The sequence below is a fragment of the Lagenorhynchus albirostris genome, chromosome 17 (assembly GCF_949774975.1).
Source record: "Lagenorhynchus albirostris chromosome 17, mLagAlb1.1, whole genome shotgun sequence".
NCBI classification, from domain to species: Eukaryota; Metazoa; Chordata; class Mammalia; order Artiodactyla; family Delphinidae; genus Lagenorhynchus; species Lagenorhynchus albirostris.
Genome location: NC_083111.1, coordinates 21,213,749 through 21,228,310, shown reverse-complemented (window position 1 = coordinate 21,228,310; position 14,562 = coordinate 21,213,749).

The following is a 14,562-nucleotide window of genomic DNA, read 5'->3' as shown; positions in this document are numbered from 1 at the left end:
AACAGTTCTTGTCAAGTTCATTGTACCATTGTCTTCTTATCCTTCTAACCAGTCAGGTCTCAGTTTAAATGGCCCTTCTCAGAGATGCTTTATCTGATCATTATAGACAAGGAAGTGGCCCTCGCCCAATTTTTTTCTATGACAAAAACATTTTTTGTTTTTACTTCATGGTACTTTTTGTAATTTTTATTGTTTATTTCTGGTTCCTTTAATCATATCACTCCACAGTGTAATCCTGATGAGAGCAGAGGCAAGTATGTTTTAATTACCTCTGTTACCTGGGTCCAAGCCAGGGAGTCTATAGCATATGGTAGGTTCTTGATGAATACTTTTTGAATGAATAGATGCATAGGTTGGTGCTTCAGAGTAATACATGTAGAGGCAACACCCATTTAAATATTTTAGCCCCTTAGAAAGCTAGACATTAGGGTAATAAGGACTGAGTTTGATGCTTATACCACAGTATTATCTTCCTACAAAAATAGCAGTTTTGTCAAATCAGTAAGGTCCTATGATGTTGGTGTTATGTATTCTAATTTTCTTTGAGCATTTTTTTGTGTCTATATTACTTCCACCACAAAGAAGTTTGGGTCACTATGCTTATTTCACTTTTCATTTGACTGTGTGCTAAACCACTAATTACAATTTATTTCAGTAACATTGCTATGAAATTTTCCCTTTATTAACTTATATCTCTTTTATGAAACAGTATGACATCTTTCCATTACCTCTTATTTCAGAAATAGAGTTGCTACAGTTGTAATAATGTGAAAACAAATTTAATATCAGGATTTTAAAAAATGCTGTGTGGGGGAAAATTAATACGAGGAAAAATAACGTGTAATGGAAAAGCAGAAATAATTAAATTTACCAGTTAGATTTTTTTTCCTGTATACTTTATTTTTTCTTCCACTTTTATTGAGATATAATTGACATACAGCACTGCATAATTTTAAGGAGTACAGCTGCATGGAATGGAGACCTCAGTATAAGAGCATAATGAAATTGGGGTTTACCTTTTTCCTCATAACAGAAAACTTTGCTTATTGACTTTGGTTCAGGGGCTCGTGGATCTTAGGGGCAAGATTTAGGATTCCCTTAGCCTTTTCTTTATGGTGGCTTTGTGGTCACAAGAAGGATGTTGATGTTCTGGTCTTCATATCTGCATTCCAGTCAGAAACAAGGGTAAAAGAGTCACATTTGTTGCAAAAGTCTCAGGTGGTTTCCACTTATATCGTACTGGCCAGAACTGAATCTTATAACTATGCTTTCCTCCAAAGCAGGTGAACAATATATGTTTTTGTTGGATGCCTGAGGAAATCAAAGTTATTATGCTAATTATGAAGAAAGGTGGTGAAGTCATAATTTTACCAAAGTAGTCATGTCTGTCTAAGAAAGAAAAACATATTTAGGATGACTGTGTGTGCTTGATGGTCACATTACCAGTGCCACCCCGAAAATCTGCCATATGACAGAGCATATATTTTACAATATATGCTACAGGTCTCCTCCTCCCGTGGGACCATTGTGCAGAAGAATGGAGAGAGAATGAAACGGTTTTTACTTCTGCATATGAATTTTCTCTTTATGAGATGAAGATTGATAATAATTTCTTATGGAAACAAAACCAGGTTTAGAATTTGCCACTTATACAAACTACATTGCAAGAGAAAAGAAGTGCCCTTACTCTTTACTTTCTTATTCTTTTGCATGTGGATATTCAGTTATCACAGCACTATTTGTTGAAAATACTGTTCTGTCTCCATTATGTTTTCTTGGCATCCTTGTATAAGATCAATTGCCCTTAGACATTTGAGTTTATATCTGGACTCTCAAATCTATTGCATTTATCTGTATTTCTATACTGTTGTCTGTATCACACTATATTGTTTATTGTAGCTTTTTAATAAGATTCGAAATAAGAAAGTAAGAGTACTCCAAATTTCTTCCTCTTTTGCAAGGCTGTTTTGACTATTCTGAAGCTCTTAAATTTCCATTAAGAATTTTAGGACCAGCTTGTCAACTTCTGAGAAAAAAGGCAATTGGAATTTTGATAGGGATTATGTTGAATCTGTATATCAATTTGGTGAGTATTGCCATCTTAACAAGATTAAGTCTTCCAATCTGTTAATGTTTTTGCATGTTGTTAGGTCTTTTTAATTTACTTCCATGATGTTTTCTTCTTCTCAGTGTGCATGCCATATTTATTTTGATACAGTTATTTGTAAGAATTTTATTTTTTGTTGCTATTGTTAAATAGAATTGTTTCCTTGATTTCATTTATAGATTGTTCATTTCTAGCATATAGAAATAGTACTATATATTCTATTCTAAATCAATCTGGTATCCTGCAAACTTGCTGAACTTGTTTATTAATTATACTAGTATTTTTTGGATTACTTAAGACTTTCTGTATTACAAGGTCATGCTATTTGCAAATAGAGATAGCTTTACTTCTTCATTTTCAATCTGGGTGCCTTTTATTTCTTTATCTTACCTAATTGCTCTGGGTAGAACCTCCAGTACAATGTTGAATAGAAACGATGAAAGTGGACATCAATGTCTTATTCCTAATCTTAAGGGAAGTGTTTTCAGCTTTTTACCAGTAAGTACAGTGTTAAGTATGGGCTTTTCATAGACACCCTTTATCAGGTTGAAGACATCATATCTATGTCTAGTTTGTTGATTTTTTTTTTTCATGAAAGGGTGTTAGATTCTGTTTAAATTTTTTCTCCATCCTTTGAGATGAATCGATTAGTTGGGTTTTGCTCTTTTGTCTATTAACATGAATATGAATTGATTTTCATACATTAAATAAACCTGGCATTCTTAGAATAAATCCCACTTGGTCATGGTGCATAATTCTTTTTATATACTGCTAGATTCAGTTTGGTAGTTATTGAGGATTTTGGTGTTTTTTATTTTTTTCCTTAAGGAATATTAGTCTCTAGTTTTCTTTTCTTGTGATGGCTTTTCCAATATTACCATGGTAATATGGACGTCATAGAATGAGTTGAGAATTATTTCCTCCTCTTTATTTTTTGGAAGGAATAATTATCTAATATGTTGGCATACAATTGATCATAGTATTCCCTTATAATCTGTTAATTTCTGTAAAGTCAGTCTCCACTTTCATTCCTCATTTGTCTAATTTGTAACTTCTTTCTTTTTATCTTTATCAGTCTTGTAGACATTTGACTAGTGGGACAAGGATGAAGTTTAAAAGCTCTCTTTTAATACAGAGGAAAGCAAAAGAAACTCATAAGCTGGTTAAGATTAGTGATATGGAAGCAAAGGAAAATGCATAAAATGTATACCTAATTATTTGCTTTTCCAGAAATAAAATAACATAAAAAACACTGATCTTAAATATAGAAAACAAACTTATCTGAAATAAAGAATAAATGAAGTTGCATATTTAAGGTGATTACCTGTACCAGGCAGAATCAATGAAAAGAGCACCTAAATATATCTATGAATATATGCGGAATCTAAAAAAAGCCAGCTTATACAAACAGACAGTAGAATAGTGGTTTCCAGGGTCTGGGGGGCGGGGTGAGGGAAATGGAGAGATGTTGGTCGACAATTACTAACTTCCAGTTATAAGATTAATAAATTCTGTGAATCCAATAAACAGCATTATGACTATACTGAAAAGGGAAAAAAAGGAAAATAGAAGTGCAGGTTGATAAAAGAACATTTACCATGGTCAGGAAGCTAGCATGAAGCTGTGCCAGGTTTTTAATCCAAGGATGTCTTTCTCCATTGCTCTTGCTTCACCAAATACAGCACTCCACTTGTAATTCTTCCCTAACATTTGTTAAGTGTTCAGATGCATAGCAATGTATTCACTTGATAAAAAATAAAATTACACATATATGTGTATATATACACGTATATATATATATATATATATATATATATATATATAGTGAAACATTCAGCAAGCTGACAGGTTTTACTGACAATATCTGGCACTGATTTTTATTATATATAATCATGAACTTATATCAATTGAATTCAGTAAGAAGTAATTGCTTTCTTTATTGTAACTAAGAATATATATTCAACTGAATATAGATATATTCTGAATATATATGATTATATACATATATACATATATACATATACATATGCATATACATATATATATATATATATACATGCTGGTTTTCAATGTGAAAAATGAGAACACTGTATTTGCTAAAGATATGCACTGCTTTCCACCTTTTGGTTTATGTAATTTACCTCACAATTAAGCACATGTATATGAGAGTTTAGACTTTAACTATAAGTTGGGGTGAATGAGACAAAAATTGCATATAAGGAAACCACAGACTCAGCTGCAGATGCCTTTTTCATCCTGGCCAGTCCCCTTCCAAACATGTGTTGGCATCTAACGAGAATAGATGCATAGCTTCTCAGGAAGGGCTACAATAAAGTAGGGTCAAATAAGCAAAATGCTATATGAGTTGCTGGAGAAATGTCTGGTGACAGAAATAGATAGTGATGGTTTGTTATTCTGCAATCAGTGTTTAAGGAGTGTTGAGGTCATGCTATGGGCCTTTAGCAGGGATTGAAGAAAGCAGCATGATTTTGGAGCATTGCCTTTAAGTGCTCTTTCCTTCAAATGGCATCCATCTTCCCTTTTTAATTGTGGATCTGAGTTTAATTGTGGAGTTTAATTGCCTCGTTAAGAATGTCATAATTGTGGCCAGAATGTGTGGGTGTGATTTGTGGTTCAGTCTTGAGCAGCTGTGTGACTTACCTTCTCTGTGCCATGATTTTCTCATTTATAAAGGGCTGCTGTGGTGCTTAAATGAGTTCAACCACATAAAGGAAGTTAGAACAGTGACTGGTACAGAGCAGGGTCTCAATAATGTTAATGTTATTGCTACGATTATCTCAAAGCTAGTTTTCTTTAAAGCCATTTGCCAACTAATCTCCAACAAGGTATTAGCTGTTTCAGTTAAGGTATTTGTACATAAGGGTATTAAAACCTAATTAGGTGACTCCTAATGTTAGAAAACCTTCAAAGACCAAAGGATAGGACATCTAACTGTGGTATTTCAGACACTTTATATCAGGCCCAGGAGAAAAAGGGTGGCCATTTTAGCAGTTTGCAGGGGCTAGCACCACTTGAATTACTGTGTGTGGGCAACTGTTTTCTTCATCTGTCTATAATGGAGGCCCAGAACTAGGAATTATGAGAGGAAACAAAACCAAAACTCCTGGGAGGAAATGGGTGCAGACTGAAGAAAGAACAGAGGGGGAGAGTTACATGCCAGTATGGCTGCCTTTTGGATACTCAAGCTGCTTAATGGAATAAGTTGTGACATTCTTCAAATGCTGTTGAAATGACCTTGATTTGTGGTTTCACGTGGCTTCACTAAAATGTATAAGAATGAGGGACTCAAGTCTGCTAAGTCTGTTTACAGAGCAGATGTTTGATGAAATTATCTGGATGAGAGAAGTGTGCAGATAGATGATGGATCTCAGTGACCTTTGACTGTCCTCTAGTAGCTTTAGATTTGTAAGGAAGCTACATTAATTCATGTGAATAACCAACCAAGCAAACAGCAAGAAAATGGAAACAATTTAAGGCTATGGTAGAAATTTTATTCCTCCCATATATCTATAATTACACATTTGTATCTGAGCTGAATGCTGGCAAGTAGGACAAATTAAAAAGAAACTAAAAGAGACAGAAAGAAAAAGGGAAAGAAAGAAAGAAAGAAAGAAGAAAGAAAGGAAGAAAGAAAGAAAGAAAGAAAGGAAGAAAGAAAGAAAGAAAGAAAGAAAGAAAGAAAGAAAGAAAGAAAGAAAGAAAGAAAGGAGAAAGGAAAGATACAGAGGAAGAAAAGAAAAGAAAAATGGTGGAAACACAAGGCTTCTTGAAATAAAATAATAAAATTAAAGCATTAGGAGAGTGGGGATGTTACTTCACTCTCAAGCTCTGTATGGAGAGCATTCACTTAACCTGATGAAATGACTAAGGTTGGGAGGATCAGAGAGGTGATATCTTGACTGCTGTTCTTTGGCCCTTGGATGGCAAAGGTTATTCTCTTTTCCTTTGAGTTATTTCCTGTCATTTTTCTTGGGATATATGAGCCATTTTGTTCAAGATACTGCTGGTAGGCTCTCTCTAAAAGGATTCCTAGTAACCTCCACTAGCTTGCTCTTTCTTCCTTGCTTCCCCCTGATGAAACCCCTCTCTGACATCCTGGAAGATACAAACTGGGGTACATACCTCCAACAGTGGCAACTGCTAGGCCATTCTTAAGTGTGTTCCAGAGGCTGAATTAAGCTGGTCAGTTGTTGTAAAGACTACCTATTAGAGAGTGCTCCTAATTAGCTTATTGGGAGAAAGCTCTCCTGGTTTCTCTGTGCCTGGTTGTTATTGAATGAGCTGCTGCTGAATGAAATAAATGTATTCTTTATAACAATGAGGTCATTTTTACGCTTATTAGTCTTTAAAGCAAGCTGTTTCTTTATAGAACAAAGTTGGATTTGAGAGAGAGAGAGAGAGAGAGAGAGAAGATGATGACTTATTGAAAGGAAAGGAAAAGAAGCTTTTGTGTGTATGTGCCCACGTATTTTATTAAAAGTTTTAGTGATCGCTCCAAGAGCAAGGTGTCTGTGCCTTTAATCATTTTCATTTTAAAAACAGAGCCTTATATTTCCACGTCTTCAGCTGTACCAGAGGGCAGCTAGGCCAACCTTAACAACATTAATTTCTCTTTATGACAGGACTAGTCCTGCCCCAGGTCTTCAGAACTGCCTAAAATGCCTAGAAAAGTAGATAATGAAGAGGATATTAGAATTGTAAACAAGAACAATTTTGTAATAAAAACCATATATTTTCTCCATTGGACTTTGGGCTGAATACTGCGGCAGCAAAAGTGTCACGAGTCATAATTTGTTGATGGCTACTGAGCATTAGTTACAGTCAGAGTGTGTGCATAAAGGCCATGTCCCCCTGGCATCCCATTAAAGGAGATCTCAGATGGGTAATTGCAATTTTGTTGTTCTAATGTGTCCCTTTCATTTGATATTTCATTGTGCTACCTGATGAAAAGAACTTGTGTATTACAACTTCCCAGGCTGCTCACAGAGACTTTTGCTTTTATGCAGAGGCATTTTGCACAAGTTTAAAGGATTTATTAACAGTGAACGTGGAAGGATCACCCTACTAAAAGTCAAAGGAGACCCATGGCCAACCCTGGATTGCTTCAAATGTTTAGGAACGATCCCGATCGGAGCATTGAAAAAAGAAGCACTTCCCTCCCCGCTCTGTGTTTCTCCAGCAGCACATCCCAGCTTCTATCATCTATTCATCCTTCTTGCTGACAGGGTTTATGAGTCTGGTACAATAGACTAAGAAACAGTAGATTTCCCCCAAGAAACAGAGTGCTCTTCTTTGTTTGTCTGCAAGGAATGTGGGAGCGAAGTGTAAAATGTTAATATCATATTGTCTGTTAATATCATAAGTAAGACTGTCTTCTTGTCTCAAGGTGCACGGCCGCTGAGAAAGTTCATACCGTGCTTAAGCTTTTGTCTTTCCCTCATCCTTTGTTGTCCTGATTCACATGGAAGAAATCTGAACACATCATCCTGGAAACATAACAACTTCCAATAATATGGTTTTTGTTTGCATTTCATATCGGCTTTTACTGTACTCAGTGGCCTATATTCCACAATCAATTATCTGAATTTAGTTTTGCTAGAGAAACAACGATACACAAAGCTCCTCAATTTCTATTGAGGTCTTTTCCTATTGAAGGTAATCATGAAAAATATTTATGTTTTCAATTTGCCAGAACTTATTTGCACAGTTGTATGATTTTCTTTTCAAGACTGGCAGTAGTATAATAGCACACGTTTCAAAAAAGAAAATAGTTATTCTCATGAAGACTAGAGTAAGATCCCAAATACTTTACTATTGAAGTGAAAAGAGAAGGCACATTGTATTTTATGAACTCTTTTGAAATATTGCAACTTAAAAAATAAAGGCAGAAGTATTTCATCTGCATTTATTAGCATCTAATTCACTTCTTGCTGCTTAGGATGTGCAGGTAATCAACTTTGTCCTTGTAGTGGGATCAGGTTAGGTTTAGGTGTCTTTCAGATGAGCTGGGGCTCAGACAGAGCTCACTTGGGCCCCATACAAAAATGACACTCTTCTATTATTTAGGCACCTGTCCAGAGGTTGGGGGAAAATTTTTCCCTGTGTAGATTTAGCCTAAGAGAGCAGAGATAACCACCTTGCTTTCTGTGTCTAATAAGATGTGAAAGGGAGCAGAAATAATGAGTATTACATTGTAGTTTTCATGTAAAAGCCCAAGAAACAAAACGTCCTGAACACTGGCAGTGATTCCAGTCATTTTCAAATGAAAAGGGTTATTTGTTTCCAAATTACAGCAGCCACTGGAATGCATACATTTATGGCTCAGAAATCCTCATTTTGTGAAGTAAAATTACCTTTCAGTAATTTAGTCACTGCAGGCTTTCTCCTGCTGACTGGTCAGAAGCTATCAGATAGCTTGCAGCTGCGGGTTGAAGCCTGACCATTTTTTTTTTTCCCTAGGACAGGCAGTTAGTTAGTAGAGCCATCAGTACAGCATCTGTCATCCTGCTAGGCCCAAATTGTTTTCTATGATGGATGTCACAGTCTGTATGATCAAAATAGAAGCCCTGCTGCTTTTAATTGCAAAATCGGAGTACTTGCACATTTATTATTATGCTGAGGTTATTACCTCACACAAAATGAATTAACAGGTGAAAATAATTGATGAGAAGAGTCTAGGGATTTTTAGCCTCTTCAAAGAGACTTTGTAATTATGGCATAATGAATGTTCTGAGACATATCTGTGGGGGGCAGCATGAGACCACCAAAGATCTCTTCAGATTGATGATAAATTCTGCTGAATTTTACTGTAATACTGCTTAAATTTACTTAGCAATTAGTTTAATAGGCCTACATGATTCATGATACCATACTGAGAATTTTTAAATAAGTTTGTCCCATCAATCTATAAATTAAGCTACTTACCTCAGCTTTCTTCCCAAGGTGATGGAAAACGTGAACACATCAGACTTTCTGAAACAAAGATGACAGAATAGGGGTTTGGGTTTCACAAATCCCTGACTAAATGCTGCTGGCATCTCAAATCATTTCCCTTCCCCTCTTCCAATAGCTTGTGAAAAAAGCCTCACCAAATTATGTCCAAATATAGTTTTAAGAGTTTCCCAGCACATGAAGACTCTGCATTTGTCCTGTGAAGTAAATCGTTTAAACATTTCGCAAGCTGAAGTAATTGCTTTTGGCTTTCTGACCACTCTTCCATTCAGACTTGGTCATATTTCAAATTCATTCAGCCCCTGAGTGCATCCAGAGTGATGGAGTCCAGCCATCTCTCCCCTTCCTCCTGACATCCTGAAACTTCAGGGGGTGGGGAGATCTCTGTCACCATGAACTCACTTCCAACCTTGCTTCAGAGCACAGAAGGCACTTTCCCTGTACTAACCCAGTGCAGCCAACAGGCTGGGGTATTGCTTTTCATGTGTGCTTAACTTGGTCCAGAACAGTGGTATAAGATAGACAACCTAGGAGTACAAGGGCAGCAAAATATTATGATGTGATGTAAGAGACCATTTCAAGAAAAAGAAAGAGAGCTATAACTGAATACATCATGAGCATGCTTCTTTTCCATAACCACATATTATTCACATACAATGTGTATCCAAATCTCAAGGTAATTCTTTAATTAGCAAGAGCTGAAAACTCCTTTAATTGAGTACTGTTATAAGAAATATACATAAAGGAAATCTTGAGACCAAGGTAACCTTTAGTTAAAAGTAAAGGAGAGACAAAGAAACGGAAAACAGAGCTGTAAGTTCTGAGGAATTATAAACTCAATAAAAGAGTCACATGTTTAAAACAACTATATTCATTTTTTAAGTGACAGGGAGCTTTATCACAGATTCAAACTAGATTGATTAATCCATATTTCTAGAAGATATGCATTATTTATGTTGTTCTCATTCCTTTTGTCTCTCTTACACACACAGACACACACACAAACACACACACATCTTCCTACCCCAGAAGTAGGTAGAATCCTTGTAAAGCGTCTATTCTATTTGAAATAGTTTCTAATGACTATTTGCTGTTATTCTCGTCCTGAGTTTAAATGAAATGCATATTTGAAACATGCAATCAGTATTGAGGTATGCAATTGATACTGAGGTGACTTTTTACATTATGTATATATCATTATATATATAGAATATAAAATGTAATGATTATATATATATGATTCTTTTCAGATTTGCTGTCAGCATTTTATATTTGAGTATATAATATCAAATGGTCTCAATAACAGGAAGAAAAAATACATGGCCAGAAAATATAATGAATGCAAGGCAAGTAGTGGATTGCCCCACATGTGAAACGGACTGTGGTAACTCATATCAGGCTGCATGTCACTTGCAGAGGCATTTTTCATAAACCTTCACATGCCTGCATTTATCTTCAGTCTAAACCCCAAGATGAATTCTCCAAAGACATTAACAATAGATAAATGTTTTTTAAACAAAATAGTCTATTTGAAAAATCTGTTACAAAGGTAGGAGGGTGTTATACAATTGAATTTCAGTTGTTTCATAAACCAGTGCACCAATCTGGCATATTACTTTATTGTGTTCTTAACTTTAATTGGAAGCAAAATAACCTAAAATTTAGAGGTTAATGCTATAAAATTTTGATACCTGTTTCATTTAAATTATATTGGATTATTGTTATGAAACACCATGGAAAACACTCAAGGGATTCCAACTTGAACAACAACAAAAAAATGCAGATGAAAGAGTGAATTTCTGAAAAATTTCATGGTAATGAAGCCAGGATACAATTTTTAAAATTTGATTATTAAAGGCAATTCAAAACCTTATTTGTAACACCAACCAAAGAGCAATAGATTACACAATTTAAATTTCACAGTGAGCTATACAAACACAAATAGATGTCTTATACAGAAATGAAGAGCAGAGGGATTGAGTGTTCTTTATGATAGCTTTGTGACAAATGACACATACATAGAGTGCACTATAACTGACTCTAAAGCAAATTCAGCTGCTTTTTTCTGGTCTCTTGTTTTTTTCTGTGTATAATATGTGCAGAAGTACAAATGTTTAGAAGGTGTCTAGTAACTACAAACAAAGAACATTCAATGCGGTATGTATGTTTACCAAAGAAATTGTATTTTAGATAAGAAAATCTGATGTCCTTCTTAATGACTATAGAATGTGACCTAGTAACGATAGGGAAAAGAGTATTTGTTTTATTCATGGGCCATCGCAAAATAATTCTTGTGTGTCGTAGGGGATGGCGAGATGATGGAGTCTGAATCACTGACTTACCAGACAGATCCATTTCCAGGAAAGGGAAAGATTTTGTTTATAATTTAATGAGAATGCAAATAATTTCTTTGATGATGCTAGAATTTTGGTAGTGTTAGTCTGCTGCAAGCATGCTAAGAATTCTGTGTAAATAAATGGAATTGGATTTGGGTCCTGGCTTTATGTAGACAGCACAGGTTTCTGAGTAATACCCATTCAAACACCTCACTCTGATGTATTGCATTAATAGATCATCAGAAGCAGTTGTCATTCCAATGATGTATTAGTGTAATACATGAGAATGAGACTCACTGATGATGTATTTAGTACTCACAAGATGGCAGTGTCCGGAGAAGAAATGGGCCTAGGAAGGAAGCCATTATGACTCCAGGATTAAGTCAGTCAGCTTGCAGCACTTTACAAGCTTTTTCAGACTGCTAAGTCGGTGTATTGTTGCTGAAGCTACTTTTAGGACACTTTTGCTGGTACAAGGAGAAGAGGGTTGCTTCTCCAGTTCAAAACAATTTCCACTGGTGAGCTGCAAGATAATATACATACATGTCTGGTTACCATTCAATATTTTAGTGTGTATCAGGTTACCATTCAATATTTTAGTGTGTATCAATGTCTATATTGGCAGAGAGTCTTATGTGCTCTTAGTGCTAGCTTGTGTAGGCCAAAAAAAAAATCTCTCAAGCAGGATTTTCTGGGTTGATACTCAAATATATTATTGTAACAGCAGTTTTCCAACTGATATTTTCTGCCAAAGGGGAAGGTTTCGTTAGTAAGTGTCTACATGCCACCAATCATGGGCACAGCTTCTGGCATTAGCTGGAGGTGCAGATATTTTAAGTGAAACATTAAACTTAGGTCTGACTGTCATACATTTTCTGCTAATAGAGCTTGCAACACCTACTATAAATGTAGATGAATTAGATACTCCCAGTGACCTCTATCTACCTCCTGCTGTGCTTTTTCTAGAAGGGTAAAAGAGAGACTTTTAAATGTTTATAACATAAGGCTAAAAAGGCTTTTTTATGCAATGGAATAGCAGTTACTGTTCACCTTCTTACAGCAGCTGATTGCATCATAAATAAAACAGTAGGGCTAGTCATCCCAGCTGTGGAATGGATGCATCAGATAGCAGTCAAAAGGCATGGATGGGTGAGGGTAGGGCATTTTCTTCCCAGGATCTGGGCTGGTAAAGATTGGGGATGCCCTAAGGTGTGTGTGTGCCTGCAGATTGGAAAGGAGGAAGTGGAAAAAGGGGGGTAGAAACAGAGAAGGAAGTGAGGTGATAGCTTATACATGTCATTTCCTTCCCTGGAATTTAGTAACTGAAGTTTTGAAAGAAGTTTCCTGAGCCTCTCCCTATTCAGAAAGTCTAAGAAGTAGTGGAAGGGAAGGATTCACCACAGAGACGGTGGATGCTGAAACATACTTCTTCCCATTTCTCTAGCTAGGTTGGTAGTGGCTTTCCTAGGCTACCTTAAGCAACCATGCTTAGAGCAGAAGACTAAATTTGGAGGGAAAACAGGGAGCATTCTTTTTCTTTTTCTTCTTTTTGTAAAAATTTTTATTGGGGTATAGTTGATTTACAATGCTGTGCTAGTTTCAGGTGTACAGCAAAGTGAATCTATTATACATATACATATATCCACTCTTTTTTAGATTCTTTGACATTCTTTTTCTTAAGTGGCATTTCTACTTTCAGAGATATTTTCAATTCTTAAATTTGAGACAGAGAAATCATTTTATGGCTTATGAATAAGAAACAGGAATTCTTTCAGTTTAACCATCTCTGTTTTGTCTGAAGTCTTAGAAAATGTTATGGAAAAATGTATTGCCTACTTTAAATTGACAAGAAAGATGATTTTGAAATATTTAATGTATCAAATATATCTAATCCCTTTTTAAGAATAGTTATTTTATGTAACACCCATTAAGGTGTACATTTTCCAAAATGCTTATTGGCTTTCCAAATCATTAACCCTTAATGCTCAGTTATATTTTAGACTCATTAGTAACACTGCTGTTGAACTGCTGAATGATTATTTCATACTATTTAAGTTTTCTTAACATCTAGGAACTAAGGCCTGGGATATAGACTTGCACTTGAGGATGAATAGATGGGGGGAAGGGTAGGAGGGAGGGATAGATTGGGAGTTTGGGGTTGACATGAACACACTGCTATATTTAAAATAAAATGCCTTTCTATGAAAAAAAATAAAAATAAATAGAAAAACATTTAAAGAAAATTAAAAGAAGATACTAAAAAAAATTTAAAAAAAGTAAAATCTATTTTTGAGGGTTCAAAAACACCAAAAGAAAGAAAGAAAGAAAGAAAGAAAGAAAGAAAGAAAGAAAGAAAGAAAGAAAGAAAGAAAGAAAGAAGGAAGGAAGGAAGGAAGAAAGAAAGAAAGAAAAGAAAGAAAGAAAAGAAAGAAAGAAAAAAAAAAAGAAAAGAAAGAAAGAAAAAAAAAAAACACCAAAAGAAATAAGCCATGGACAGAGACTGAGATCATTATACTATAGCTATCCACCAATAATTTTTAGGTGATATAAAAATGATTTTTCACATTAAGTGGATACATTTTTGTTACATATTTAAATACATAAAGTGTGTTCTTACTTTTGCCTCAAACATGTTTGCATGAAACAGATTTAATTATTTGTCTAGAGAGTTTAAAAAGTCTTTACACTGAAAATGTACATGATTAATTCAGCAAATATTTGTTACAGATTTCCACATTATTAAGGAATGTGTGCTATCAGGTTTGCATAGAGTTAAACAGTGCTAACAATATCTAAAAGAAAAACCCTGGGGGTGTTTCTTTGCTTTAAGTAGCAGAAACAACTCAGACACAGCCCCAGAATTCCTTTTTCCCCCTCCCTCTCTTCCTCCCTTCCTCCCTTCCTCCCTCCCTCCCTCCCATCCTTCCTTCCTCCCTTCCTTCCTTCCTCCCTTCCTTCCTTCCCTCATTCCTTTTTTCCTTCCTTCCTTCCTTCCTTCCTTCCTTCCTTCCTTCCTTCCTTCCTTCCTTCCTTCCTTCTTTTCTTCCGTTAAGTACACAGCAGTAGAGAAGAAAGGTTAGAGAGACAGGAGGGTACATTGCCACCTTCAAATTGTGAAAACCATGAAACAATTATTTACCTAAAACT